The sequence below is a fragment of the Hyaena hyaena genome, unplaced genomic scaffold (assembly GCF_003009895.1).
Source record: "Hyaena hyaena isolate Hyena2069 unplaced genomic scaffold, ASM300989v1 scaffold_772, whole genome shotgun sequence".
Taxonomy (NCBI): domain Eukaryota; kingdom Metazoa; phylum Chordata; class Mammalia; order Carnivora; family Hyaenidae; genus Hyaena; species Hyaena hyaena.
In genome coordinates, this window is record NW_024081404.1 from 9,617 (window position 1) to 34,928 (window position 25,312).

General features: G+C 43.4%; 1 non-coding gene across 1 annotated transcript; it reads left to right on the forward strand.

The window, feature by feature from the left end:
* The first annotated feature begins 728 nt into the window (after window positions 1–728).
* LOC120221330 lies at window positions 729–892 on the forward strand. Its single transcript, XR_005525783.1, has one exon. It is a non-coding gene; the product is annotated as a U1 spliceosomal RNA (small nuclear RNA).
* Window positions 893–25,312: the final 24,420 nt, after the last annotated feature.

Here is a 25,312-nt window from a genome sequence, read left to right on the forward strand (position 1 = left end):
TTTTTTTTTTAATTTTTTTTTTTTATTTATATCTAGGAGAGAGAGAGAGACAGCGTGAGCAGGGGAGGGTCAGAGAGAGAGGGAGTCACAGACTGAAACAGGCTCCAGGCTCTGAGCTGGCAGTCAGCACAGAGCCCGACGCGGGGCTCGAACCCACAACCGCGAGATCATGACCTAAGCGAAAGTTGGACGCTTAACCGACTAAGCCACCCAGGCGCCCCCTAATACTGGGATTTTCTAATCCGTCCTGCATTCTTCTGCTTGTGTTCAGGTCACACCTGGACAGAATGTCATTCTCACCCCTTCTGTATGCTGAATTATTCTTTCTGTAAAGCTGGCTCTGTTTTCTGTTTTGGTGGTTTTCCCTGAACCCCCCCCTTTCGCCAAACAGAACCACATGTTGCCCTGCACCTCACAGCTCCATCTCCATCGTATGAACCCACTGAATCACAGTCATTTGTCTAGATGCCTTTCTCCTCACCCAGTATGCAGAACCACTACTCACTAATGGTATTCATACTGAGAACAAGGATAATAACTCAGGACTTTGGTATACCCAATATTTGATTACTTGAATTAGGCATTTGGCAGTTTTTCTTTTGGCTTAGAAACTGTATGTGAATGACAGTACTTATATCTATAACAATAAGAATACAATATAAATGATCCTTGAACAACATGGGGACTAGGAACACTGACCTCCTACACAGTCTAAAATCCATGTATATATACTTACCTGGCAGGGGAGATACCATGATCAAGAAGGTGGTTTTCCCAGGGGGAGGCTTATCCATTGCACTCCGGATGTGCTGACCCCTGCAATTTCCCCAAATGTGGGAAACTCAACTGCATAATTTGTGGTAGTGGAGGACTGCGTTCGCACTTTCCCCTGTTTTTTGTGGTAACAAAAATAGAATGTGGGGGTGCCTGGGTGGCTTAGTGGGTTAAGCATCCGACTTTCGCTTAGGTCATGATCTCGCGGTTCATGGGTTCGAGCCCCGCGTCGGGCTCTGTACTGACTGCCAGCTCAGAGCCTGGAGCCTGTTTCAGAGTCTGTCACTCCCTCTCTCTCTGACCCTCCCCTGCTCATGCTGTCTCTCTCTCTCTCCTAAAAATAAATAAAACATTAAAAAAAATTTAAAATCCATGTATAACTTTCAGCTCCCCCAAATCTTGACTACTAGTAGCCTTTTGTTGACCAGAAGTCTTACCAATAACAGAAGCCATCTATTAATACATATCTTGTATGTTATATGTATTATATACTATATTTTTATAATCAATTCAGCTAGAGAAAAGAAAGCACTAAGAAAATCATAAGGAAGAGGAAATACATTTACAGTGCTGTACTATATTTATCATAAAAAATTCACATTGTTCAAGGGCCAGCTGAATACACCCAGGTGCTGTGTGCCTTGCATAGATGGTCTGTATCTCTCTCCTGATGAAGAAAGATACAAGGTGTAGGTTTATCTGACAAATGAGAAGAGAGAGTGTCCCACAAAACTACCCTGGGTAGCTGCTGTTGCACAGGAAAGGGAAGAGACATGGAGCTGTGACATATGGGTAGATGACTTTCATCTAATCCCAGGACAGAAGGTCTCTATCACAACAGGTGTTATTGGGTCTATTACCTATCTCAAGTTTTTGTTAGCAGAGTGAAGTCCTTCACTTTCTGAAGGCTTCTGCTCAGCTGCCTGTGGGCTGGAAACTGGGGTGATCTTTCATTATTAATTCTGGGGTATTCCAGCTAATTGCAGCTGCCTAATACACAGCTGCAATGCAGTGGCTTAAAATAATAGTGTTCACTTCCTTTGCTCAAGAATCTGGCACCTGCATCAGTGCAGGCAGGCAGTTCTTATCCAGGACTTTCCCTGTGGTTCCAGAAAGCTGCATCTGGGGTTGTTTTGAAGACTTCCTCACTCACTCAATCTCTGGGCTGGAAGACTCAAAGAACAGGAGCTCATGTGGGTGTATTTAGGTTGCCAACAAAAATACCGTGGAGTGAGTGGCTTACAAGCCACAGGATCTTAGAGTTGTAAAGTCTGGGAAGTCAACATCAAAGTGCCAATAAATTTGGTGCCTGGTTAGAACCTACTTTCTTGTTCATACACATCTTCTCACTGTGTCCTTGCATGGAGGAAGGGGTGAGGAGACCCTGGGGCCTCTTCTCTTTTAAAATTTTTTTAATGTTTATTTATTTTCGAGAGAGAGAGAGAGACAGAAACAGAGAAAGACAGTGCATGAGTGGGGGAGGGGCAGAAAGAGAGAGAGACCCACACACAGATTCCAAACCAGGCTTCAGGCTCTGACCTGTGAGCAGAGAGCCTGACACTGGGCCTGAATCCATGAGCTGTGAGATCATAACCTAAGCCAAAGTTAGGCACTTAACCAGCTGAGCCACCTAGGTGCCCCTGGGACCTCTTTAAATAAGGGCTTTAATCTCATTCATGAAGGCTTCACTCTCATTATGTAATCACCCCCAAAAGGTTCCACCTCCAAATACCAGTACACTGAAGGTTCTGTTTCAATATAGGAATTTACTGCAACTAAAATATTCAGTCTATAGAAGAGCTGGAATAACTGGGACTTTTCAAGTCTGTCTTTCTCTGCCATCTCTCTACATGATCTCTGTCATTGTGAGAAATGAAAGAGGGACAGTGTAGTCAGATACTTATATGTAGTATCACTTCCACCACATGGATTCAGGGATGCAGACATTTTCCCAGATGTACTATGCAGAGCACATAGCCATCATTAGGGATCAACATGGCACCTTTGATAGAGAAATCCTTCCCCACTGTCTTTATAGGACAGAACAGAGCCTCTGTTTTCATTTCTGTAGATTTCTGTTTCTAAAAGAGCAGCCTCAAGGTAAAGTTCTCCTGATCCCTGCAGATGTCTGCAAGAAATTCCCTTCATTTACATGTGCAAAAAAGTAAAGTCCCACTTTTGTCAGAGTAGTGAAGTCAGACCATTTGGAAATTAAACTCAGAAAAAGTAGAATGAATAGAACTATGCATCCTCCCCTAACCTGCCTGTGTCTATTGGGCATTATTATTTCTATTCCGTAGTTGGAGAAGCCAAGCCAAAAAATCCTTAAATAAAATTTTTGAAGTCCTTCCAATGACAATGATGTATGCCTCTTTTAATTGGGGGGAAAATAACTATGGCAATTCCTTTTTACCTTTCTAAGCTGGATTTGTATGTCCAGTACTTTCAAATTTTTGTTATCATGGCTCTCTCTCTTCAAATGAAAAGTTATTTAAGTTTAAACAAGTAGAATATAAACAAATCAGAACTACTATGAGTCGGTGGTCTAAGAAGGCTCTACTGAGCATAATTTAATAACTTTTGACATAGAGACCACATGTTTCTCCGTAGGCACGCTATACACATGTACACATAGGCATACACACATTTTTATACACATAAAGGATGTTAAAGAAGTTTGGCTTTGAACATCGAGACATCAAACTAGTCTGCAACTGATACAACAGAGAGGAACAATGGTTGGATGGATGAGCTGTATGTATCTCTACACATTGGTGGCCACAGGCAATTATTTATGTAAAGATTTTCTTTTCTCAGAATTGTATCCCTCTTATGATGGAAGAGTAACCTGTAATTTATAAAAGTGTTTATTTTGTTACAAATCTGATAGGTTGTACTCAACGTCAAAATAAGATACTGAGCCAAGTCCACATATCACTCAAAGGATGACAAGGGAGAAATAAAACTTCTCTGTCCACGAGGCTCGAACACAAAATAACAGACGACATCTAAAGTATCAGTCACCTTTGCAGGCTTTTTTGAAGCTAGATTTTAGATCAAGTAACTATGATTTATTTTGATGTCAAAAAGTTATTCATATATTTATGTAAAAAGAAAGTGGCAGATCAACAGGGTGTTGATTATGAAGGTGGTATGTAATAAATCAGCAAAACAATTCTGGCCATCTCACCAATGTTGACGTAGAGACTCACTTATTTATGGCATTTTAAGACCTGAGCGGTTGATTTATATTTGCAATAACATGCCCCCATCCATTAATAGTTCTGGCATGCGTAGATGAGTCGCTCTTTTGTATTTAATGATTGGCATTTTTAAAATTACATGACCATAAATTGTCAGGCAGGAGCAAACCTCTCTTTAAGGCATAATTTTTTGAAACATTTATCTTTTTTAATAAAAATATGATACTTAAGATAGAATACACTGCTAGTGTCTTCACTCTTTGGCCCCCACCCCGTACAATGTTAATTATCACCTAGGTGGTTTGAACGGCCAAGAGCCTTAGGAATAGCTTCCCACAGCCACCTCATTTTGGAGATGGAGAAACTGAGACTCAGAGATGAATGACTTTTCTAGAGTGGTTCTCCCAGATCCGTCTGGTTAATCCGGGGGAGTTGGCTACAAGTACAGATTCCCAGGCAAACTTTGAGGTGTGAGACTGAGCCCCACAGAATAGCATTTCCAGAGGATCTGGCCTGATTTAGGAACCAAGTTTGGAGGCAGATGGAGGGGATTCAAACCCCATTCTGTGGTTTACTAGCTTTATAACCTTGGGTAAGTCACCCCTTCTCTCTGAACCCTGTCCTTACCTATAAAGTCAGGAAGGCTAATTATTCCAACCTTACAAGGCCGTATAAAGATAAAATGTAATATGAGAAAATTTCCCAGGTATACCCTAGTAAGTCATTGATAACTTATTATCTCTCTCCTTCATCTATAAACCCAGTGCACACACACCTTCGTGCACACAGACACAGGCACACATACACACATACACACAGGCACATGCGTGTACACAGACATCCCTCTACATTCTGGATTCATTGAGTATGAAATTTCTGTTCTACATCTCACTGGTTAGAGATCTTTAAAATGATCACAATGAAGCAAAATGTGAATCTTGTGGCATTAGCCCTGTTTGTTGCTTGCTTTTTCAAAGGGCACTTTTTGCTCCTTTTTGTGTGTCTCAGCATAATATTGGTGTCATAGGCTTGTGCATTCTATTCCTCACATGACAGCAATGAGAGAGAACATTTGTCATCTTTCTCTACCCAACCCACCCCCCCCCTTTTAATGAGGATGAGGACACTTTGAAGATCAAGCTAGTCTTCTTCAGTTTCTGTTGCAAATGTGAGTAAGGGTAGCAGAGGCCAGGATGGTAAGAGGGAGTTGGTCAAATTGCCAAATCAAGGGATAGATGGAGAAAATGAGGACCAGGGTGAGGAAGGTATATAGGAGATCCTGCAGGGAGACAGGACCTGTGGACTGTCAGAAGAGTAGGCATTTGCTGTGAATAGTGTGACTGCAAGGAGATGGTGATGAGGTTTCAGAAGGTCTTTCCATGGACTCCCCACCTATCCTCTCCTACATTGACTATCCACCTGCCCACAAACCTTTGGCATTGATATTTTTTCTGTGTCAAGCCTGTCCTCAAAGGAAAAAATGAGCAGACTTGACTTTCTTCCAGTTTCACCTGCATTTGTCATGAGACCACATACTGGACTTCCTCTTGTGCTTCTCAAATAAATAGAATTGAAGGCACTAATTGAGGAGTAATCATGGCGTGGGGAAGAAGCATTTATGACCAAGGACTAATGGGACAGTTTGGCTCTTCCCTCCGCTCACATGTGGGAGACAAAGAAATGAGTGGTTTCAATCTACTGTCTCCCTTCCTCGCCTAAAATTTATGGAATGATGTTGTTCTAGTTATCTATTTTATCCTATCAAAATATTGCTATTGGAAGTCAGTTCTGTGCCACCTGTCTTAGTCCCATGGGTTGACTGGGTTCAGTAGGGCACTTCTTGCTTAGGGGTCTCTCATTTGGTTGGAGGTGGAGAACAGCTGGAGATAGAGCCATCAGAGGGTTGGAAGGGGCTAGACGTCCAAGATGACTTCTTTTCTCACTTGTCTGACATCTGCGCTGGGTTATCTGGAAGAACCCATGGGTGGCCAGGCATCTCTTGCTGTGTAAACAGCTTGGGCTTCCTCACAGAATGGCAGTCTCACATTTCTCAGACCCCTTCAATGGCTCCTGACTTTGTCCAGAGTGTGTGTTCAAGAGACTCAAGTAGAAGCTGTAAGACTTCTTAGGACCTAGCCTCAGAAGTCACATGGTGTCACTTCCAGCGCATGCTTCTGGTTATGTAGGGCCAGCCCAAGCACAGTATAGGCAGACATCAATCAGGCGTGAAGATAGAGGGATGCACAGGTCATCACAGTGGGCAGGGGGCTGCAACTTCTTTGGAAAATAAAGGCAGCAGCTCATCTATGCTGCAGAACAGGTGATGGGATTTTATACCTTTTTTCCAAAGCAAGGGGAGGGGAAAGTTAACTTAATATGGGAGGGCTACAAAAGTTGAGGCACAGCATTTTTTCCAGTAAGCTTGCCCGTCTTTGCTGAGCCCTGCACTATGCAGCCATTAGCAGGCGGGCAATGCTTTGCTTTATGAGGCAATTATTCCAACACACTCTATTCAAAATACACATTAGAACTTAACCTTCTGAATCCTGAAGTAGCATTTTTATCACCCAACATTAGAAAAGAGACAGAGTCAGCATATTTCCCCCCCTTTTATGATCTGGTATCATTAATAAAGCATTGGGCAAGGACCTTCTCACAATTCTTCCGGATAATTTGTGACACAGAAGGCGTCGTGTGATACAATTGTCTGTTGACTTATTCAATAACAGAGGAAACACATGGATCGTTTTAAAAATAAAGCCAAAGGATTAAACAACCAAAAGGAGTATTTCCTCCCGACAACGTGAATGCACGTCTAGAATAGAGATGTGATGACACTGGATGTGCACAAGTAGAAGTGGGGAGTTAATATGGAATTTCTAATTAGGGTCACATGCTAATGAACTCTCTCTTCATGTTAGTTTTATGCCGCTTCAGAAATTTTTTATCATATGCTTAAAAATTTATGGCCAGAAACATTAATGAAAATGAGGCGTGAATTGAAAATTGTGTCATTATGGAGATGAGGGTGGCCCGGCATTGCTGATTTTCAAGGAGGTGTCTTTTATTGCCTTTTGTGAGAACTGAGAAATGATACAGGTAAAATTAATGGCAAGACCTACTCTCCATCCTCACATAGGCAGCACGGTTATACGTAAAGTTATAAAAGTTTGATTTTAATAAGATTTTGAATTAATTATAAGGAGAATATTAATCATAATTGACAGTCCTTTTTCAGAATAAAACTTCACCATCTAAGTAATATCATAGTTCTTAAGTGCACGAAGATAGGCGTTTTCTCTCTCTCTCGGCTTTGTCTTTTCGGAAATTAAAATCCACCTTTTCAGAATACCGTGGATTGGGAAGCACGCACCTTTTCATCTGTGAAATACTCACTTGGTTTCAGATTGTATTTTAAGGGTGCCTCAGTGTGCTAAGCTCAGGGGACAGGCAGGATTCTGTGAAGCCATGTTTATGAGGAGGGCAAAGAGCACAGGCATATTCAACTTTCTCTGTTTTTTCTCTCTCAAAAACAATTATTTTCAATACATCTGATAACTGTCAAATTTGAATGGATTTTCAGAAAGGCCCATTTCAAGTTTCTAAGAATTGTGTCTTAAACTTAGTCATAGCAGGAATGACTGCACAAGTTGGAATGGAATCCCATTTCTAGGCCTGATCTCTAGGGCGTGACCTTTTTCTCTCTCGCTAATTCCATGTGGCTTCAGAGACTCCTCAGGTGCTATCCCCTTCCCATGTCCCTTCCATTGGGCCTTTCTCAGCCCCACCCAGACTTACTACTCTTGTAAGACCTCCTTCTTTCTCCCTTCCTGAATCGTCTCCTCTCTGCCTCCTAAAATGACCCCAGGAAATTCCAATATGTGGGGGTTTTTTCTTCACACCAAGCAGCTCTCCAGCATCAGTTGGGTGTCCTATGATTCAACTCAATTCTGACACTGTCTACCGGGATTATAGCATCATATCCCATAGGTTAAGGTTTTGGTCCCACACAGCTGCCCTCCCCCTAACTTCAGAGGCCAATTGCAAGTCCACAATGCCAACTGTGCACTTGACTGACCAGTTATACATTGGAGGCTCCCACAACCCTGTCTTGGGGTTGATTAATTTTCTAGAGCATATTGCAGAGCTTAGAGAAATACTTAACTTACTAGGTCACGGGTCTATTATAAAAGGATGTAACTGAGAAACAGACACATGGAAGAGATGTGGAGGGTAAGGTGCATGGGAAGGGCATAGAGCTTCCATGCCCCCCCCACACACCACCCTCCCACTCGTTCCAAGTGTTCATCGATCCAGAAACTCTCTCAACCCCATCCTTGGTGGCTTTTATGGAGGCTTCATTACATAGACATGTTTGGTTAAACCATTGGCCATTAGAGATGGAACTCCACCACCAGCCTTTCTCTCCTCCCAGAGGTCAAGTGGATGGGACTAAAAGTTCAATCCTCTAAACACAAGGTTGGTTCTCTTTTTTAAAATGTTTTTATTTCTTTCTGAGAGAGAGAGAGAGAGAGCGAGCAGAGGAGGGTCAGAGAGAGAGGGAGAGACAGAATCTGAAGCAGGCTCCAGGTTCTGAGCTAGCAGTCAGCACAGAGCCCGATGCGGGCTTGAACCCACAAACTTTGAGATCATGACCTGAGCCGAAGTCGGATGCTCAACTAATTGAGCCACTCATTCACCCCCACAAGGTTGGTTCTCTTGACAACCAGCCCCCATGCTTGGGTTGGATCCACATTCACCTCATTAACATAAAGAGAGGCACCTTTGTCTCTCTCATCTCTTAGGAAATCCCAAGGGATTTTGGAGCTCTGTGTCTAAGGTGGGACAAAGACCAAATATATACCTCATGTTATAAATCACATATCACACTCCTTTTGTCTTGGGGAGAAGACCAGCATCTTGTCTTGCTGAATTCCCCCTTTAACCTCTTTGTACCAAGGGAAGGTGCAGAAGACAGACTTTCACTTCCTCAGTCAGCACACCCCCTTCCCAGATGCAGAGATTGGTTCACACATGGTTGCAGCACCAAAGCCAGCCCAAAAAGACAAAATGCTTGGGCTGTGGAGCTGGTAGGGTGTAGACCCTGTGGTGCTGTTGACTGTCGTGTTATATCCTGGGGAGAACCTGCCAGAGACCAAGGTGTAGAGACAGCGAGAGAGATGAGCATTGCAGACAGTGTCCGACACCAGAGAGCAGTGGCCAGGGGTTCCCCAAACCGTGTGCAAGCTTTCTCTCTACATTAGTTTTCCTGGGGCAGCTCTAACAAACTACCTCAAACTTGGTGACTTAAAACCTCACAAATGTATTATTTCATGGTTCTGCAAGCTCAGAAATCTGAAACCAAAGTGTCTGCAGGGCCATGCTTCTTTGAAGGTCCTACAGGAGGATGCTTCCCAGCCTCTCCCAGTTTCTAGCCGCTCCAAATGTTCTTAGATTGGCGGCAGAGTAACCTGTAAAGATAATTGAGATCAACACCTTAAGATAAGGTGTGGGACTGGGAGAGATTTTGTCCAGACTCCTCTGCAACTTGCATGGCTAGGGAAGACAACAGTGTGGACTCCCAGCCAGGACTTCAGCTCTTTAAACCTTGGAATGGAAACATGATCATTGTGTAAAATGCCCAGAACAATTGATAAAGGCACAATTCTCTTTCTTTGTTGAGGAAGCTGAGACCTAACCTTGGTTTCACAAGCTTGGGTTCTGGCCCGGGACTAGTCCACAGCCGTGTCCACCCCATCTACATTTGTTAAAGTCATTTACTGGATAATTTTGTGTCCAAAGGTAACATCAAATGCAGCAGGTATGCTGCCATGGAGCTAGTATATCTCAGGGTCTTGCCACAGTGACTTTTTTTTTTTCAACTGTGGTTCTCAAGTTTACAAAGGATGTCCCAGAACCATTTTCAGAATTTTGAAAATCCACAAGAAATCAGTGTTTTGCTTTAAGTTGGACTTCTGTCAAGCTGGTGGTGGTGACACAAATTATCTGAGCTGCTGGTCCATGATTGGATACATCTTAGATGATCCCCTTGCAGAGGAGCAAATGAGTCAATGGAAAGTTAACACAGTGTTTTGGTTGACAAAATTCCTGTTGAGAAGCATTTTAGGACTTCTCAGTGGGACCGTTTGGAAAGCTTAAAACTCAGAAAGGCTTTTTCTGAAAGAGCCTGGTGGAAATCCCTGCTCACCAGCTCCTCACTGTGTGATCCTGGGTAACTCAATGCTTTACATCTCTAAGCTCATTTCCTCCTCTGTAAGGGTGACCCAGGCCAATACCTACCTCTCAGGATTGGTGGAGTCAGCAAATGCAAAATACTAGCACAGTGTGTGGCATATATTAGGTGTTTAATAAATGATGGCTGAAATGATTGTGAGTCACTTTATCATCGCTAGACTTTCCTCCTTCCCTGGCACGTGGGAGTGTGTTATAAGGATCCTTCCTGGGGTATGAAGTGGGTTCATCCAGGCTCGGCATCTGTGGGTCTTGGCCAAGGGTGGTTGTGTTATGGAATTGCTTCTGTGGGATCTTTTGGAGAGGGTAAACTGCTAATTTAAAGGAAACCACTGGGGTACCTGGGTGGCTTAGCTTGTTGGGCATCCGACTTCAGTTCAGGTCATGATCTCACAGCTCGTGTCAGGTTCAAATCCCATGTCAGGCTCTGTGCTGACAGCTCAGAGCCTGGAGCCTGCTCTGGATTCTGGGTCTCTGCCTCTCTCTGCCTCTCCCCCACTCATGCGCTCTTTCTCTCTCTCAAAAATAAATAAAGAAGACAATTTAAAAAATAAAAGGAAATCAATGCTCTTCACTTATTGAGGTATAAAAAATGTTGGAGTTCAGGGCTGGAATGACCAGTTATAGATGAATCCGGTTTTCACTGTGATTTTTTGGAAATAAGAGTAGAGTTAGTAACATCTAACCAAATGGAGATGAGAATGGTGTTTTGATTTCTAGTGGTTCTTCACGATAACAGGCTTTCTCTTGTGCCCTGTATTGATTAGCCACTCATAGAATCTGCACTGAAATAGGTGCTGCTGCTGACCCCACTGCACAGATGAGGAAACTGAGGTGGCAGCGAGATTTACACAGGACATGAAGAAGAAAAATGGGAGAGATAACAGCAGTGGTGAGATTAGCCGCAAGCAGTGGGCCTCCATTGCCAGGTTCTTAATCAGTATGCATAGTACCTCCAAGCGGGACAGATGTGCTCAAAATAGAGGGCGTCATAGGAAATCTGAGATACATGTTTCCTCTAGGATTAAGGACTTGGGCTTTTTGAGGAGTGGTGTTTATCACTTGATTTTCAACAGCCAGCTGAAGGTTCAAGCTTGGAAGTTATGGCTCTGCTGTAAGCACATACCCACATTATTATTAAGAATGTCCTACCTCTGTGAGGTGGCCACCTCCTCTTCTCTGTCCCCAGCCCCTCACAGGACATCAGGCCCAGGGCTGGTGGGAATTAAATGGACATCACAAGTTACCAGGTGCTGCTCAAGGCTTTGAGAACATAAGGGTGAATGGCCTCAGGCCCACTTGCACAGAGTCTCATCAGAAAGATACACGTTAAACAAATAGTTGCAATGGCACTGGGAGGGAAGGTGTGTGGCCCTTTGAGCAGGAATTAACAAATGTCCCTGCCTGACCTGAGGGGGAAAGGGTGTCCCTTGCCATCCAAGGAGCTGGGACTCAAAAGAACTCTTTAGGGCTGGGGGGAGGGGCCAACTTAGAAGGTGGCTTTGCATTACGAGGAATGAAAGGTGAGTTAGTGAAAAGTAAGGCCATTGGACTGGGAAATGTGTGAGCACAGAGCGAGAGGTGAGGAGAGATGACGATGCTGTCAGAGACCAGATCCCTCAGGTAGGTCAAAGTTGAACATTCTGGTCTGAATCCTAAGTGCAGGGAGAAGGAACTCTCAGTCAGTCAGTCTGCCTCTGTCCATCTGTCCATGAAATCCACCATATATCTATACATCCACTCATCATCCATTTATCCATCCATCCATCCATCAGATCTGTCATATATCTATTGATCTTTCTGTCTATCCATCCATCCATTCATCATAACTATGTATGTAGTTGAGTAGGTATGTATGTATCTATACACTCACCCATTATCTCTGTCTGTCCATCTGTCTGTCAAATCTATCATCTATTTATCTATCTATACTTCCACCCATCATCTACTTATCCATCCATCCACCCAATCTACCATCTGTTGTCTCTCTGTGCATCCTCTTATCATATGTCTGTCAGTCTATTTGTCTGCTTACCTACCTACCTGTCATCTATCAGCAGGATGTTTATCATTTTCTATAAATGGGAAACAGGTGAGGAGGAGTGAAGAGTCCATTGGAAGGCTAGGTAGGACTTAAAACAAGAAGCAATGAAGTCTGAGCCAGATGATGGCAGTGGATAGATATAGAATAGTAGAAGGAAAACAGAAACACTGGACAGTTGAGTGACCTGACTCACATATGCGTTCCTCCATGTGGCTTTACATTTCATCTGCTTCCCTGTCAGCCATGCCTTTCCATGCCAAGAGCAGACTCCTGGTGAACAGGAAAGTATGTGTTCAAGAATTCTGTTGCTGTCCTTGAGTGCCAGGTCCAAGACATTGGCCACAATAATTCTTGGCACAAACAGTCTCTCTTACATAGTCTCTGCCCACCTGCCTGTGGAGCTGTGGATCCCCTGGGAATGTGTGGGCAGCATCAGGTGACCCAACTGTAAAACTAAGAATTTAAGGGGAGAGGGATTAGAAGCAAGCAGATACACTTTCTGAGGAATTGGGCTGTCAGTCTGAAAAAAGACACCCCTTATCACTGCTCCGATTCCTCCCACCAACTGTTCAGCTGCCCCGGGTGCCAGAAGGATGAAAATGCTCTGGGAGAGAGGTTGGCAGTTACGCTGATGGCTGCACAAAGGCACAACGTCTGTCCTCCTAAGGAAGCAGTGCGGGTTCCCGGGGCTACAGGGTGGTTGGGCATGACCCTGGGCCACATGAGGGAGCTACTGGACTGTGTCCCTTGCTCTGTGCTCGCTCCCCTGCACCTCCCGCATAGGGGCCATGCGCCTTGGCTGCAGGGGCTGGGACCTTATCTTCCTTGGGTCTGCTTTGGCTTCCCTTTCAGTCCAGAGTGACTGACAGCCTTTTCTCCATGATGCCTTTAACTCAGCAAAGACCCCCAGGCAATCTCTCACTCCCAGAAAGATCTTTGAAAAGCAGCCTGGTGAAATTACCAGCAATGGAAACGATGAACACATTTCTTTTTATTATTCCCCCCCCCCTTAATCAGACATTGTGCTTTTTTTATGCTCCCATCTCAAAACCGAGAGGACCTATGTCCACCCCTGTCCTAACTGAGAATTCAAGGGTCTTCCCCGTCTTTGGCTAACGTTCTCCCATAGCATTTTCTTGGAACAGTCATCAAGATTTAGAAGAGGAAGTTTGAGGGAAAACCTCAGAAGGGTGTGAGGTTGTGAGTGATAGATCCCTCCCATCCTGCCAGTATCAGTTTGCTTTTACAGAACAGCACACCTCCCAGAGGGCTCCCAGAACCCATAGGAGCAGCCTTGGCATCTAGCACACATCCAGGCTCCCTTTCTCAAAGCAGCTGGCCTGCTCTCTCTCCTCACTGCCTATTACCACGTAAACTGGATGATACCTTCATTACCTCAAAATGTGTTAATCCAGGTGCCCTTTTAGCAAAACCTGTGGGTCTTCTGGCTGCTAGAGGCCATTCATAACTCTTGGCTCTGTGTCAGCATCACATAATAAGCTCATTAGAAGAGAACATGCATCCCTCAATGCCCAGATTAGTGGGTGCTCAGGAAGTGGGCTCTAAGAGAAGACATCAGAGCAAAGCCTGGATATTAGAATCTTCTGCCCTTTGTCTCCAGCAATTAATACAGTCCTGATCTGAGAGGTACCCAGACCACTCATCAGAAAGAACTTAAGGCATTGGTTAAGAGCACTGATTTTGGTGTCTTTCAGAGTTCTCTCAGCTCTGTGACCCCCTAATAGGTTACTTAACCTCTCTGAGCCCCAGTGAGGAGGACAGTGAAGTTCTTGCAGAGAACTTGGAGATCAAATGCTTGGGCAGTTTACTTAACAATGTTTCTTCAGGGCAGGGCTCAGGATGAGGTGAGCAAGGCAAAGCTGGGCTAGTACAGGGCTAGAGTCTGTCTTTAGTTAAAATGTTGACATTCTCTTCCTTGTACACTCTTTACATTTATTTTGATTTTTATAAAATGTTGCATTAAAATACAGTTTATCTTGATTGCTGAGTTTTGTGGTGCCCACTCTGTTCTGCCCATCATCCTAATCCTGGCCCTAATTTTGAGCTTTCCCCACGTGTGAGGCGCTGTGCTAACCAGTGGGCATGCAGTGCCGTGTCCATTAAGATGCTCTGAGTAGCCTGTAATTGATTTCCCAAGCAAAGAGTTAGGACACAATAAGGGCACTTGTAGTTTGATATAATAAGAAGTCCTTAGAAAATAAGAAGATAGGCCAAGTTCACCGACTCAACACTACCATCAAAGAATGAACTGTACCCTAGACATGTTTATGTTCTTTCATTTTCTCACATGGTGGCTTGGTCCTCAGGCTTTTCCCTTGAAGTCACATTAGCTACAATTGGGTCAAGTGCTCTAACTTTAAGGAAGTCTGGTAAAAGTGACTACTGTAGTAGGAGCTAGATTCTGCCAGTAAGAGAGCATCACATTAGACCACAGGACCTTTGAGTTTCCATCTGTCTGAAACACACACACAGACACAAACACAGAGACACACATAGAGACATACATATACAGACACACAGACACACACACACTTTTACTGCTGCTACTCTGTGGACATAATATTTAGGGAAGGATAAACATCTTTTTCTTCCATTCTTCTTAGTTCTTGCCTGGGATCCCAGTAACAGTAGACAGACAGGAGAAAAACATACAGGTTTATTTAATACAAGTTTCATGTGACACGGGAGCCCTCATAAGGAAATGAAGACCAAGAGGAATGGTTAAACATGAGTGTTTTGATGCTAGGTTTGATGAAGAGTGGAAGGTCATGGAGGACATGATGGGCTGAGGGGAGAAAACTGTCAAAACTTAGCAAGGCCCGATTGTCCAGATCCCTGTCTGTGTCCCTCTATCTTTAGAGATACAGATGCTCTTTTCCTCCAAGTATAGGAGGGGTTCTTCTCACAGGACAGTTTGATGACCTGCTTCAGGGTCAGTGAGTCTTTCCAGCACATGCCATTTCTCAAATTCCTGCAGGGGGAAATATTCAGTATGTCAGAGTGCCCTATTTCGGAGCAGCAGTGGGTCCTGAACCCTGTCAGAATATGTGACAAATTCATTCAGTCAGTATTTGTTGAGTATGAGGACCATACTATCTCCTTAAGATGTAGGGATGAACAGAGCCCCCCCCCGATCTCATGGAGCTTATAATCTAGGGAGGAATACAGGCTTTCAATAAATAATAAGCCCACTAATAGGAAGGAAATTATCAGAAAATGTTATTTCTTAGAGATTTAAAATAGGGAGATGTGTGCTAAAGGGAAGCTTAATTGGAACTGTAGATTGGATTCTCCTAAAAGACCTTGCTAGGAAATTCATATGTTAACTGAGATATGACTAAAAAGGAGGTGTAGGCCACAGAAGCATCAGGAGGGGAGCAGTCCACATAGACAGAGCAGGTGCCATGAGACCACTGGAGGGTTTTGAGCAACAGGATGACCCCACTCATAGAAGGATCCCCTTCTATTATGTGGAATGTGGAACATGGATAGAGAATGAATACAGAGACTCTGATTATGAAGACATTGTGGTAGACCTGGCAAAAGGCATCGATGCTCTGCTATGAGCAGAGAGGTGGCTGATGTTCATGTCCAATCACCAGTGGCGATCCGTGGATGACCTTTACACCCTTTACATGAACTGCCTCCATGGGAGTTAGGGTGAGTACCATTGGTTTGCAATGAGAAGGAAAGGTGAGGTGAGTCAGTCACCCCCACCATAGACAAGGCTTGCATGGAAGTTTGCTGTGAAGTCATGTAGAGAGGAGGGGAGCAAAGGTCAGGAATACATTTTTTTCTTTTCAAGGAAGTTAATATAGCATTTTTTTCCATCATGGTTAAAAAAAAAAAACAAAACTACAATTTACCATCTTAACCATTTTTTAAGTTTATGGTTCAGTAGTCTTGATATAGTTTCATTTATTTTTTTTAAGTTTATTTACTAATTTTGAGAGAGACAGAGAACATGCATGTGATTGGGAGAGAGGCAGAGAGAGAAACAGAGACAGAGAAAGAGAGGGAATCCCAAGCAGGCTCTGCTCTGTCGACACAGAGCCCAATGTTGGGCTCAAAGCCACAAACAGTGAGATCAGGACCTGAGCTAAAATCAAGAGTCAGATGCTTAACTGACTGAGCCACCTAAGCGCCCATTAATATTATTTTAAATAGATCTCTGGAGCTTACTTTCGTCTTTTAAATCTGCAACTGCATACCCATTAAACCATTTAACTTCCCATTTCTCCCTCTCCGCCTCCATGTCTCCAGTAGCCTCCATTCTACTTTCTGTTTCTATGTGTTTGACTGCTATACATGCCTCATGTAAGTGGAATCATACAGGGTCTGTCCTTCCCTGACTGGCTTATTTTGCTCAGCATCATGTCCTAAAGGTTCATCCATGTTGTAGCCTGTGTCAGAATTCCCTTCCTTTTTAAGGCTGAATAATGTTCCATTGTGTGGATAGACCACATTTTCTGCATCCATTCATCTGTTGATGAACATTTGGTTTGTTTCTACTCCTTGGCTGTTGTGAACAATACAGCTGTGAAATCTAGGTGTGCAAAATACATTACACTATACTTTTATTCTGAATGGAATATTCCAGAAGGAGAGATGTTTATGATGCAGGGGAACAAGCAGAAAATTGCAAGAGCAGATCCCTTGAGAACAAGAGCCTGAGTGGAGGGGCTGGCCTGGTAGGAGCGGGGGCAAGGGCACCTCATTCACAAGAACAGATAGGAAACCAGGGAGCAGATACACAAGGAGGCTGATACATTTGGTGGCAGGTGGGTGAGGAAATTTCTACTGAATGCCTCTTTTTTTCTCAATGTAAGACCATCAGCTTCAAGTGTGTGTATGTGTGTGTGTGTGTGTGCGCGCGCGCACACGTGCGCGTGTATGTGTGTGTGGAGGGGTGGTGCATCAGAGGTGCTACCCCACTAATAGAATGAGTGATTCACTATAAGTACTTGAAATCAAGTTGATGCATTTCCTTATAGGCCACATAGACGAAATAAAGCTCAGCTTTGTTGTCAGACAAAAGCAGCACTTATTATAATGGTTGGCATTTCAGAGATAATTCAGCTCTAAGAGATAATAACACATCAATCCGTCAGGAAGCATTTTGCCCAGTGATACCAACGGTGTAATATGTAAGTGATGGACTGCTCTGGACACAACCAGGAATTCTCTTTTGCTGAAAAACTCCTATTTCTAGCAGCAGCTTAACGTTGATTTTTTTTTTTCCAGCTTCTATTTGGAGAGTCTGTTTATTTCTTTCTTCCCCAGGGGATAGTGAGATAGATATTGTAAATGATGAGGGCTTTTTATTGTTTTTGACAGTTATCAAAAAAACATTTCTTTGAGTTGGGCCATCGACTGAAAAATAAACCCTTTTGGGATTTTTGAGTCAAGTATGTTGAAATATGTGTGTGAGAGTCACTCTAAAATTTCAGGGAGTCTAAGTGCACTTATTAATCAGGGATTATTATAACCCATGTAAATGCAATCACCCATGCTTCTCTTCTGGAAATAATGGTCTAGTTTCTGGTGGTATAAATCATATCCTTTATTTGCATTTATGGAAGACCATCAACAGGGGGCCACTTTATTGTAGCCCCCTTCACATTCCTTCTATAATCCTGACTCTGAAACTCACCTGCCGTGGCCACTCCACAAACCTCAGAAAGGTCCTCTCTGCTATTCGTTTCTCCTCTTCTCTCTTCAAGACTTTCCAGCCCTCCCTTGGCCTCCTCTCCTGTTACCTCCCCGCCTCACATTCAATGCTCCCCAGGACATCCTTTCCCGGGCACAGCTACATGAGAAATGAAGCTTATCTTCTATCCTCACCTTTGAATCACATCAAAAGAATACCTTTCTGCCCTTAATTCTAGCAGGAAGGGTCCCCCCATAATATAAGACTACCTGGCAGAGTAAGGAGAACAGAAAACCCCCTGAGCAAGTCTTCAGGGCTCAGAGAGAACCGGAAGGTATTTCATTCTGTTGAGAACAAAACCAGCCCTGGTTTTGCTAGACCATGCAGCAGGACTAAGTAAGGAGAGCGAGGTGTACATGTGTTTCAGAGGCTATTAAGAACCCCGTAATCAAGATAAGTCATGTCAATGCAAACGATCAAGATTAATGTAAAAGTCTATGATACATAAAATGTCAAAAATTTAAATATGGACAAGATGTGACAGAGTTGGATTAGGGGAGGCCAAGTGAGATGACTCGTGCAAGTGCAGAGTGGGATCATATTTTTATTTTGAACTTTGAGATTGATCATCATGGGTTTTTTGCATTAGTAATTTTTATTTTTTTTTATTTTTATTTATTTCTAGGAGAGAGAGAGAGAGAGAGAGAGAGAGAGCGTGAGCAGGGGAGGGTCAGAGAGAGAGGGAGACACAGACTCCGAAACAGGCTCCAGGCTCTGAGCTGGCAGTCAGCACAGAGCCCGACATGGGGCTCGAACCAATGAACCGCGAGATCATGACCTAAGCGGAAGTCGGACGCTTAACCGACTAAGCCACCCAGGCGCCCCATGCATTAGTAATTTTTAAATAGAAACTGCATCCAAATAATTTGCATCTTGATTACTGAAATTTTTGGTGCCCCTTAAAATGTGTGTCATGGGTGAGTGCATCACACGGCTCCCCCAGATCCCAGCCCTCCTGTGTCTGACCTTCCACCATCTCTGCACTTCTCTCTGATGGTGGCTTCTTCCCACTGATTTCCAGATAACTAACTCAGGTCTGCCAGGCATCATGCCATAGAAGGTATCTTGATTGAGCGGGAACACTGCCAGGCCCATGCACGGTTGAGTTTGCTCTGGGCAACCTCCCCTGGTTCAGTCAGATGTGATATGTGTGAAATCCTACAAACCCAAGCTTGGCCAGTTTTACAAAATAAACTATTCAAAAGAGCAATTGAGGCTGGCGCTTGCTGTTCAGCTCTATAGACTCAGCTTCAGTACCAGTTTATTAAGGGGATTTGTTTAACTGGTGCCCATACGTGAATAACACCTGGGAGAAAACTGATGAGGTATGCATTCCCCATTCTCTAGATGAGAAAACGGAGTCAGATGATCAGAATTTGAGTCAGAGTCCATGGGTTTCCTTCCTCCGCACTTCAACTTGGGAACAGCTCTACTCACGTGCTCATAGGCTGAAGGTTTCTATTCTCCTTATGGTCTTCTAAAGTGTACCTTGTGGATATTTAGGATCTTCAGGCTGAAGGTTTCTATCCTCCTTATGGTCTTCTAAAGTGTACTTTGTGGATATTTAGGATCTTCCTGAGTAACGGTCATGATGATGGTGGCGGTAGTAATGTTAGCATTGACTAAGTGTCTACCTTTTTCTAGGAGTTTTACATGAGTTTTCTCAACAGTTCTACAAGACAAGCCTTGTTGTTATTTCATAAAGGGAAAGCAGAGTGCAGAGAGGTGAAGACATTCCCTTAGCTAGAGGCAGAGCACCTGGCTGCGGAGTATCCCATCTTATCTTCTCTTCTACCCTGCTTCTTACAAGCCCAACCTTCCTCTTGAATAAATGAAGCTAATTTTATTCTCAGAATCCAGTTTCCAGAGGCATCTTTTTATGCATCTGTGGCTGTTGGCTTGACATTTGTCTGTGGATCCTAACTTAGGACAAACTGTCTGCTGCTGGACCCTAAGCCTCTCCGTGGCAAAGTCCAGCTGATAATCATATCCCCACTTGGGCAAACACAGTGCCAGGCACCTTAGGAAGCTTTGGGTTATTAGGGATTGAGATGAATTGAAAGGGGATGGAGAAATGCTAAGGAAAGGCTACATCTTCAAAAAAAAATTTAAATCATAGAAAGTCCTCTTTTCCCATACACAGCATGGATCAAAGGGACCCGAGGCTTGATTGCTGTACCTGGAAAACTTGCTTCCCATTCTGGTCTGAAAACACACCGGTGAGCAGAGGGCCTCTCCAGAGAGAAAGCATGAGAAAGGTGTCTCCCAGCTTCCCCAGAAATGAAAAACAAATGCAAAGAAACAAACAAAAAACTTTTTTCCCTGCAATGTGGCTGAGCAAGGCGCTTAGCACTGTCTTGTGTCTTTGTTTCCTGGCTCCTCCAAATACATCTCTCCCTTAACCTGCTCCACTCCCCTGCTCCTGGGTGTCAATTACGGCTGACTTTGCAGGCTCCAGCCCCCAACACAACAGCCGGGCGCGATGCCTTGGGCCCCATGGCATAAGGCAGTGCAGCTAATTAGCCAGGCTTGGCTGTGCCCTCTGCTTCAGTTTGAAAAGCTTCTTGAAAAACAAGTTTCTGGCATTGGAGTACATTGCTTTGTACTTTCTGGATGCTCTAAATGTCTCCATTGTGGTGCTAGCTGCCTTACTCCATGCAAAAGAATGGATATTTGTTCCTGATGCTCTGTTTTCATCTGGTCTTTGAAATTTGATGTGGCTGCTCATATGGATGTCATGATGATGATGATGACGACGACAATGACAGCTGACATTTAGTGAGCATGTGATATCTATCCAGAGCAGTTATAAGCCCTGGATACATGTGTACTCATTAAATTCTCATAGCAGGTAGAGTTTATCATTACCCCCACTTTATAGAAGGGAAAGCAGAGGCTTACAGAGATTAAGTAACTCACTCATGAGTGAGGGTATAGTACCTTCCTATATAGAAATATTAGGTATTTCTCACATATTACCTATTTTGACCCTTTCAATAACCTCATGCTCTGCTAGTCTCAGTTTTGGGGGCCAAGTGGCTGACGTTTTGGAAATTTAAGTAGGATGTCATGAATCACAGGCTGATTTTTGAAACCAGGATTTGAACCCCAATACCCTGATTGTGGAGCTTATGCTCTGTGGCTATGCTGTGCTCCCCATGTCGTATAAGAAATTGCTTCCACCCCTTCACCTAAGTGCTGGTCCATTCTGCTGTGGGACCCTGCACACTATACTGGAAGTGAGTATAGACCTGGGGACCAGGCACATATGGATGGGGATTTCCACACTTCTCTCCCATGTGATCTCAGGTAAATAATTTACTCTCTCTAACATTGAGGTGAAACTTCTGAGAGAAGAAGATGATACAAGGGTCTTTTCTCATGCTGGAGATAACCTACCTAAAGCTATGCTTAAAGGCTCAACATGATTATTATGGGCTTAAATAACATGGTAGCAAGAAGCAGACCTGAATTCAAAGATTGGCTCTGGCCTGAGCAGTATTTGGACCATTGAAAGGTTATTTAATCCTTCATCTCAGTTTTCCCCGCTTCAAAATTGAATTACAATAAAATACAGTAAAATAGGGAAAACATTATGGGATTCTATGAGGCACAGTATGATTAAGCACTGGGATATAATAGCGTTCAGTCAAGAGTAGCTATTAGTGTAATTATGAATGCATTAGATGAATCTAAGCAGTACCCATGCACAGTAGAACCACTGAATTCAAGTTAAAGCAAAGTTTTCTGAAGAGAAGAAATAACAGTGATTTACAGCCTCTGTTCTTCCCCTTCTACCTTTCTATTGATTGAGGGGGCTGTATCTTGTGATTAATTAAAATCAATACCTCCAAGCAGATACTACGGTACCTTTTACAAAAGAGGAGACAGCAAGACTGCAGTAGGGTAGAAGGGGTGTGACTTTCTATTACAGTTTGGGGAGCTCACCACTTCCCCTTGGGTCATAGAAATAACTTATGTCTCAACAGAACATAAGTCAATAAGCATTTAAGGCATTTTCATGTTTGTTAAGTATTCTGATCACTCATCATAACACAGACACTATCCAGAAATGCAAAATTATCTCGGTGAGGATTTTGCCATTTTCTCATGCTTACAGAACCCTCAGATTTTTTTTTACAAATAGTTTATTGTCAAATTGGTTTCCATATAACACCCAGTGCTCATCCCCACAAGTGCCCTCCTCCATGCCCATCTCTCCCCTCCCCCCCACATCCATCAGTCCTCAGTTTGTTTCTCAACATTCAAGAGTCTCTCATGGTTTGCCTCTCTCCCTTTTCCCCACCATTTCCCCCCTCTTTCTCCCCCATGGTCCTCAGTTAAGTTCCTCCTAATCCTCCTATACGTGCAAACATATGATATTTGACCTTCTCTGCCTGACTTATTTCACTCAGCATAACACCCTCAAGGTCCATCCATGTTGCTACACATGGCCAGATTTCATTGTTTCTCATTGCCATGTAGTATTCCATGGTATAGACAAACCACATCTTCTTGATCCATTCATCTGTTGATGGACACTTAGGCTCTTTCCATGTTTTAGCTATTGTGGAGAGTGCTGCTATGAACATTGGGGTACATGTGCTCCTATGCGTCAGCATTTCTGTATCCCTTGGGTCAATTCCTAGCAGTGCTATTGCTGGGTCTTAGGGGAGTTCTATTGTTACTTTCCTGAGGAACCTCCACACTGTTTTCCAGAGGGGCTGCACCACTTTGCATTCCCACCAACAGTGTAGGAGAGTGCCCTTTTCTCCACATCCTCGCCAGCATCTAGAGTTCTCTGATTTGCTCATTTTAGCCACTCTGACTGGCATGAGGCAGAATCCCCAGATTTGGGGCACCTGGGCTCAGTCAGCTGAGCATCTGACTCTAGATTTTGGCTCAGGTCATGATCCCAGGGTCATGGGATTGGGCACCAAGTCAGTTCTGTGCTTAGTGTGGAGCCTGCCTAAGATTCACTCTTTTTCTCTCTCTCTCTGTCCCCTCCTCTAAAACAAACAAACACCAAAAACACAAAACAAAACAAAATAAACAAAAACCCATCAGATTTTGCTCAGGCTGAAAATGTGCTCAACCAAACGTTTGCTTTGCCAGCTTCCTGTGCATTTCAAAGTGGCTGTAGGACAAATTTTGGTCAAAGAGGTACAACTGGTAGCTTGATGGAGGTATTTGCAGAAGCTTTCAATTTATTCATGAAATGGGGCACCTATAGGTGCTGCTTCTGTCCTTTTCCTACCCTTTCTCCTCATCTTTTATGGAGTCCGAATGGGATCAGCGATTCACAACCACTTAGCACATTGACTCTGTCAGTATAGAGCCACTGCATCAGTGGACAGGTTGCCACTGTACTCACATCATGTGTGAAAACCAGTCCCTTATTTGTGGATGGCTTTGCAGTCAGGATTACTTACAACCAAAAGCATCTCTACCTGAAATAACTTAAAAAGCTATTGCAAAATTTAATTTCATATATAAAAGTGATGTGTGTGTGTGTGTGTCTATGTGGAATGAGATGTTAGCTTTTCCATGTTACATATGAAGGCCTTTTTATCATGTAACGACATTTCTTTTCTTTCTTTTCTTTTCTTAACGTTTATTCATCTATGAGACAGAGAGACAGAGCATGAGCTGGAGAAGGTCAGAGGGAGAGAGAGGGAGACATAGAATCTGAATCAGGCTCCAGGCTCTGAGCTGTCAGCACGGAGCCTGATGCAGGGTTTGAGTCCACAAACATGATATCATGAGCTGACCCGAAGTCAGGGTTTAACCTACTGAGCCACCCAGGCACTCCTGTCTTGTCTTTTCTTTCTTTCTTTTTTTTTTTTTTTTTTTTAAGCTCTTTTCTTTTTCCTCCGAAAGGTCATTTGCCATTTTCAAACAGAGAAAGTTGTATTAAAGAAAAGCACAGAGTCCACTTCTTTCTCTTGAAGTCTTCAATCTTTGTTTGCATTCCTTGACTCTTTGGCTACCTATAACTGGGAAAATGTTTTCCTAGCTGACATTTGACATGCGCATCAAAACAAAGGTTTGAAGCAGCTTTAATAAATTAGGAGTGGCAAGTTTTCACTGAAAATTCCAATTATTAACAGATGCTGATACCTCTTAAGGAAGAAAAATGACATGGCCAAGATCCCAACACTCCCATGGAGAATTTGTGGAGCACAAGGAAGTGAAAGTGGGGCAGAATTGCATATGGAAAGGAAACGTTCAACATTGATTATGTTGAGTGCATTTCCTATTAAGTTAGCCCTTTAATAGTGGAAGAGAATATACATATACCCCGATTAGTATGTCATGTAATTTCTTTGAAGCCTCATGCTCTCTCTTATAAATCCATATAAAATTGTCATTGTGTCTCCTAATATATCCATGTTGGTTTATGTAACATAACGGGCTCCTCTGCCAATCATCGAGCCAAATTAATGATCCAGAGAGATCTCCATGTTTATCTTAGTAGATTGTGTATACCCGACATCCAGGTTGAGAAGCCCAGGAACCATTCTGTAGCCAGAAAGCAAGGATCCAGGGACAAGTTTAGCTTTCGACTTGAAAAGCTTTTTTTGGGTAACATGTCATATCCCATTTTGATCCTTAAAGAAACCTATTGCCACCACTTGCCAGCATGTAGTTTTGATATTTATGGGTTCCATTAGTAAGAAGACAGAAACTAGGGGCGCCTGGGTGGCTCAGTCAGTTAAGTGTCCGACTTTGGGTCAGGTCATGATCTCACAGTCCATGGGTTCAAGCCCCATGTCAGGCTCTGTGTTGAGGAGCCTGCTTTGGATTCTTTGTCTCCCTCTCTTTCTACCCCTCCCCTGCTCACTTTCTGTCTCTGTCTCTCAAAATAAAATAAATACATTAAAAAAAAGAAAAAAAGAAAAGAAAACAATCTAATTTCAAAGTCAGGGTTCAGATTTTACTCTTCATCTTTTAACTCCTTTTACTGCGACAGGCTGCTTCTCACTTGTCAATGAGCGTCCATTATAGGATGTTCTCAGAGCTGGCCCTGCCTCAGTCCATTGTCCCATAGAGTGACTTTCTATGTCAGTAGTCCCAAGTGGTAGTTATCATGAGCTTAACCCTTACTTTGCACCAGGAGATTAATGAAGTTCTCCCTTTTTATGTAGCTTGTCACAGTTCATATTCACAATAAATGGGAGAGGTAGATTTTCTGGTGTCCTACTTTAAAACATGTAGAGACTGGGGGCGCCTGGGTGGCTCAGTCGGTTAAGAGTCCAACTTCGGCTCAGGTCATGATCTCATGGTTCGTGGGTTCGAGCCCCGCAT